This window comes from Arachis hypogaea, chromosome 7, assembly GCF_003086295.3.
Source record: "Arachis hypogaea cultivar Tifrunner chromosome 7, arahy.Tifrunner.gnm2.J5K5, whole genome shotgun sequence".
Lineage (NCBI taxonomy): Eukaryota > Viridiplantae > Streptophyta > Magnoliopsida > Fabales > Fabaceae > Arachis > Arachis hypogaea.
Window position 1 is genome coordinate 59,095,289 of NC_092042.1, and position 5,657 is coordinate 59,100,945.

Genomic DNA, 5,657 nt, shown 5'->3' on the forward strand with positions numbered 1-5,657 from the left:
ACCCTTTCTTTTAATATTTATCACATGTGCATTGATCTTTTTATTAACTTAACTTAGCATTGGGGTAATTTTGTCCCCTTATTTAATTATTTGAATATTTTTGGATTTTTTTAAGCATAAAAATAAACATAACATTATCAATGCACATGGATTTTTAATTTTCTGGTCTTACATGAGTAGGTACCCAAATTCCCTTTATTTTATCATGACATATTCCTTTATTAACCTATGTTCCCACGATCTTCCCATACTCAGTTTGTAACAACCCTGATTTTCGTGTACGCGAGATCTTTTCTAAAGGCACGGAATCCTCCGGAAGATCAGTAAAGGGAATACCTCTGTTATATCATCAAGCATCTCAATCCTCATTATCATTATGTCATCCTTAATCTAGAACCTCTTTTGAGGCAAACTTGACAACACAATCACGAGGAACCTAGTTTTTGAACCGTATCGGTTAGGAGTTTTGATTCTAGTTTTCGTAAATAGTCTCAGTTTGACGAACCGGACTCGATTCATGAGAGGATAGAGATAATAGTATAATATTATCATTATATTAGTATTATAAAATGCTTGAATGATATTATAAGGTTACCTGGTCTGTTTTTGTTAAAAACAGAAAATCGGTTTAACCGGGTTTACGGTTTACTGGTGCAGCTTAGCATCAGCACTCTCTGATGAATTTAGCAATGCTAAGGCCTCATTATACATGTTCTATTCTCATAATAAATATGTTACTAGTGTCATTTATGCTAGTAGCTCAGAAAATAATTTTTAGAGATGTTTTTACGAGTGTTCCGATACACCTAGTTTTAGTAGTTGTACACTAGAGATATTTTAATATTATTTTAATCCACCTCTAAGCCAACCAATCACAACTCACCCTACACCCCCAAAACCCCCAAGGCTGCCTCATTTGCTCATTGTGGCCGAAAATCACCAAGAGAAAAAGGAGAGAAAGTTCTTGGTTCATAAATCTTCAAAGCTTGATTTCTTCTGAACTAAAACTCAAATCAAAACTCCGATTTCACCAAAATGATCCTCTCTTCTTTCTCTACATAACCATGTGACTTATCAAGGCTGGAAATAAGGTGAGATGGCTGTCTCCCTCCCTCTTCAATTTGATTTTCAAGGGAAACCATGCAAAACATGTGTTTTCTTGATGTTTTTCCTTAGGAATCATGCTTAACTTGACTTGAGGGCCAAGAAATGTTAATTTCCAGCAAGTCTAAGGTGAGATATCTCTTCCTAACATGCTGAGTGAGATTTGGTCAGTTGAGAGTTTTTGGATTTAAAGTTGTTCTTGATGTGATTTAGGAGGAAAAAGTGCTTAAGGACCACCTGAAAGTTTAACCGAATTAGGAACAGCAAATCAAGGTAGGGTGTCACGAAATTAATCTTGATTATTTGTGTTTGAGATGTGTGAATGTTGTATGATTTGGCTGTGCTAAAAAGTGGTTGCATATATGATTGATTCTTGGTGAAAATTTGGTGAAATTTTGATGAAATTTGATGAAATTCGAGCTATGAATGTGTGTTCTTATGGCTGCTGGAAAACGAAACCCTAGGCCCTAAATTGGGGTTCAATTTGTGTTAAAATCATGTGGAAAAGATGGGGTTTTAGTGGCTGCTAATTTATTATGAATTATGGTAAAAATCGGTTGCTGAAAAGACTGAAAAACGGGTAAAAACAGAGAAAGAATCTGAAGAATATACGAAGAACACGAAGAACACTTTGAGTGTGGTGAAGAACATTGAAGAACACCTTTTAGATCTTAGAAAGGGCAAGGAAGTAAAATTTTTGGTGTTTAAGGGGTTATTTGGTAATTTCTGAAAGTTAGGGTGGTTAAAGTAGAAATATTAAAAGTTACGGGTAGTAAAAAGTGAATTTATAAAGTAAAAGGTTAAAGGAAGGTAATTTTCGAAAATATATTAATAAAATAATAAATAATAATAAAATATTAAATAATAATATTTAATTAAAAATAATATTTTAATAAAAATAATAAAATAATGCGAAAAAGGCAGTTTTCTGTAAAAGCTTTAGAAAGACAACTTTAAGTGCAGAATCTCATAATTTCCTTCATAAAACACTTAGGGAGTGGTAATAACATGTTAGTGAGGAAAAGATAAACAAAAGATAAAAAGTTAAAGAAAAGATAAAAACCAAAGAAAAAGTCTGTAAAATTCTAACGACAGAAAAACAGACAGAGACTAGTGAACGAACTAGGGCAACTTAGTACTTGAGTTGCGACTAGTGTTAGGTATAATATGAAAAGTTAAACTGTTTCAGTATAGACTTAATGAACCTATACTTGGGACAGCTAACTATTCATACCGAAATTTACATAAGCTTTAAATACATACGTTAAGCAGAGAAATCAGAGCAAAGTAGAGAAACACAGAGAACAGAGTAATCAGAGTAAAGTAAAGAGGTAAAGAGATAAAGAGAAAAAGAGTAATACAGATACAGAGGAAAGAGTAATCAGAGAAAAGTAAAGAGATACAGAGAAAAGAGAAACCAGAACAGAGTAAAGAGATATAAGGTTAAAAGAGTAATATGATAAAGAGAATAGAGAACAAGTAAAGGGCCTATTGAAAGGTCATTGGTTGCATTAAGGCAACCCCAGAGATATCTGTGTGTTCATCTGCTGCATTGTGGCAGTCAGATGGATGGTAGTACGACCACTGAGAATGCTTTCCTGGGATACCTTGCTATAATGCTTTACTGTAAGACAGAGGTTGCTTACAGAGGTATCGATATTAGTGTGCTCCTGTAAGACAGAGGTTGCTTACAGTGAGTGTGTTGTTGCTCCTGTAAGACAGAGGTTGCTTACAGTGAGTGTGTTGTTGCTCTTGTAAGACAGAGGTTGCTTACAGTGAGTCTGTTGGGCATATATCGGCTAATAAGTGCCGCCCTACAAGACAAAGGTTGCTTGCAGTGGATACCCTGCAAGACAAAGGTTGCTTGCAGTGGATATTGCCTACAGGAAAGCCTTATCCAGACAGAGGTTGTTGGGTAACGTCGGGAGCGGGTATGTAACCGACAGATGAGCTCATTACCTGCACTAGGGTTAGACATGCATCATTCTTGTCTGCGCATCATTCTCTATTGCATTCCTTTCTATGTGTGACCTATTTCTTTGTGTTTGTCTGCTTGTATGCTATTTCTATGTTTTATTATCTTGTATTCTTTTGTTTGTGTTCTGCTTTCTATCATCTCTACTTTCTTTTTCTGTCTTTATCTTTTGTTTACTGCTTCGCTATATTCTATTATTCGTCTGCTAATCGACCCCAAATAAATGAACGTAACTAATAACCCCGTCCCTACTAAGAACTCCCCAGTTCTTACCCCTTCTCTCTCCCTTCCCCCTCCAGATGGAAGCATGAGTACCTGATGAGCGGATAATTTATACGCTTTTTGGCATTGTTTTTAGTATGTTTTAAGTATGTTTGAGTTAGTTTTTAGTATATTTTTATTAGTTTTTAGTTAAAATTCACTTTTCTGGACTTTACTATGAGTTTGTGTGTTTTTCTGTGATTTCAGGTATTTTCTGGCTGAAATTGAGGGACCTGAGCAAAAATTTGATTCAGAGACTAAAAAGGACTGCAGATGCTGTTGGATTCTGACCTCCCTGCGTTCGAAGTGGATTTTCCGGAGCTACAGATACGAAATTGGTGCGCTCTCAACGACGTTGGAAAGTAGACATCCTGGGCTTTCCAGCAATATATGATAGTCCAAACTTTGCCCAAGATTTGATGGCCCAAACCGGTGCTCAAAGTCACCCTCAGAATTCCCAGCGTTAAACGCTGGAACTGGCACCAAAATGGGAGTTAAACGCCCAAACTGGCACAAAAGCTGGCGTTTAACTCCAAGAAGAGTCTCTACACGAAAATGCTTCAATGCTCAGCCCAAGCACACACCAAGCGGGCCCGGAAGTGGATTTTTATGTCATTTACTCATCACTGTACACCCTAGGCTACTAGTTCTCTATATATAGGACCTTTTACTATTGTATTTTCATCTTTGGATCTTTGGATTTCTTTTGATCCTTTGATCATCTTTGGACACCTAGTTCTTAGATCATTGGGAGGCTGGCCATTCGGCCATGCCTAGACCTTGTTCTTATGTATTTTCAACGGTGGAGTTTCTACACACCATAGATTAAGGTGTGGAGCCCTGCTGTACCTCGAGTATTAATGCAATTACTATTGTTCTTCTATTCAATTCCGCTTGTTCTTGTTCTAAGATATCACGTGTTCTTCAACTTGATGAATGTGATGATCCGTGACACTCATCATCATTCTCACCTATGAACGTGTGCCTGACAACCACCTCCGTTCTACCTTCGATTGGGTGAATACTCTTGGATTCCTGATACACGATGCATGGTTGATCGCCTGACAACTGGGTGCTCGCCTGACAAACGAGCCAGCCATTCCACGAGATCAGAGTCTTCGTGGTATAGGCTAGAACTGATGGCGGCATTCAAGAGAATCCGGAAGGTCTAACCTTGTCTGTGGTATTCTGAGTAGGATTCAATGATTGAATGACTGTGACGTGCTTCAAACTCCTGAAGGCGGGGCGTTAGTGACAGACGCAAAAGAATCACTGGATTCTATTCCGGCCTGATCGAGAACCGACAGATGGATAGCCGTGCCGTGACAGGGTGCGTTGAACATTTCCACTGAGAGGATGGGAGGTAGCCACTGACAATGGTGAAACCCTTGCTTAAGCTTGCCATGGAAAGGAGTAAGAAGGATTGGATGAAGACAATAGGAAAGCAGAGAGACGGAAGGGACAAGCATCTTCATACGCTTATTTGAAATTCCCACCAATGAATTACATAAGTATCTCTATCTTTATCTTTATGTTTTATTCGTATATCATTCATATCCATTTGAGTTTGCCTGACTGAGATTTACAAGGTGACCATAGCTTGCTTCATACCAACAATCTCTGTGGGATCGACCCTTACTCGCGTAAGGTTTATTACTTGGACGACCCAGTACACTTGCTGGTTAGTTGTGCGAAGTTGTGTTTATGCCATGGTATTGAACACCAAGTTTTTGGGTTCATTACCGGGGATTGTTGAGTTTGGACAACTGACGGTTCATCTTGTTGCTTAGATTAGGTATTTTTTCTTCAGAATTCTTGAAGATGAATTCTAGAGTTTCATGATGATTTGTTGAAGTCTGGCTGGCTGTGAAGCCATGTCTAATTTCATTGGACCGAGGTTTCAACTTATCATCACAAGAGCTTGTTGATTTCTATCAATCTTGCTGTTGGGGCAGTGATCTGCTAAGGCTTGGCTGGCCATTGGCCATGTCTAGTGTTTTGGACCGAAGCTTTCTCTGAAAGCTTGGCTGGCTGTGAAGCCATGTCTAATTCCTGGACCGGAGTCTTAGACTAAACATTGCATGATTCCTGGAATTCTCATTAAGAATTTTGATACCTTTTTCCACTTTATTTTCGAAAAAGCACAAAAAAATTTTACAAAATCATAAAATCCAAAAATATTTTTTTGAGTCTAGTGTTTCATTTTAAGTTTGGTGTCAATTGCATACATTCATTCATGTGTCTTAAGGATCTTCAAGTAATTCTTGATGATTTCTTACTCTGATCTTTGAATTCTCTTGACTTGAGTGTTTATGTG

The 5,657-nt window shown here is 37.7% G+C and overlaps 1 long non-coding RNA gene across 1 annotated transcript; it reads left to right on the forward strand.

The window, feature by feature from the left end:
- The first annotated feature begins 938 nt into the window (after positions 1-938).
- LOC140174237 (uncharacterized) lies at positions 939-4,312 on the forward strand. Its single transcript, XR_011863498.1, has 3 exons — positions 939-1,233; positions 1,318-1,377; positions 3,548-4,312. It is a non-coding gene; the product is annotated as an uncharacterized lncRNA (long non-coding RNA).
- Positions 4,313-5,657: the final 1,345 nt, after the last annotated feature.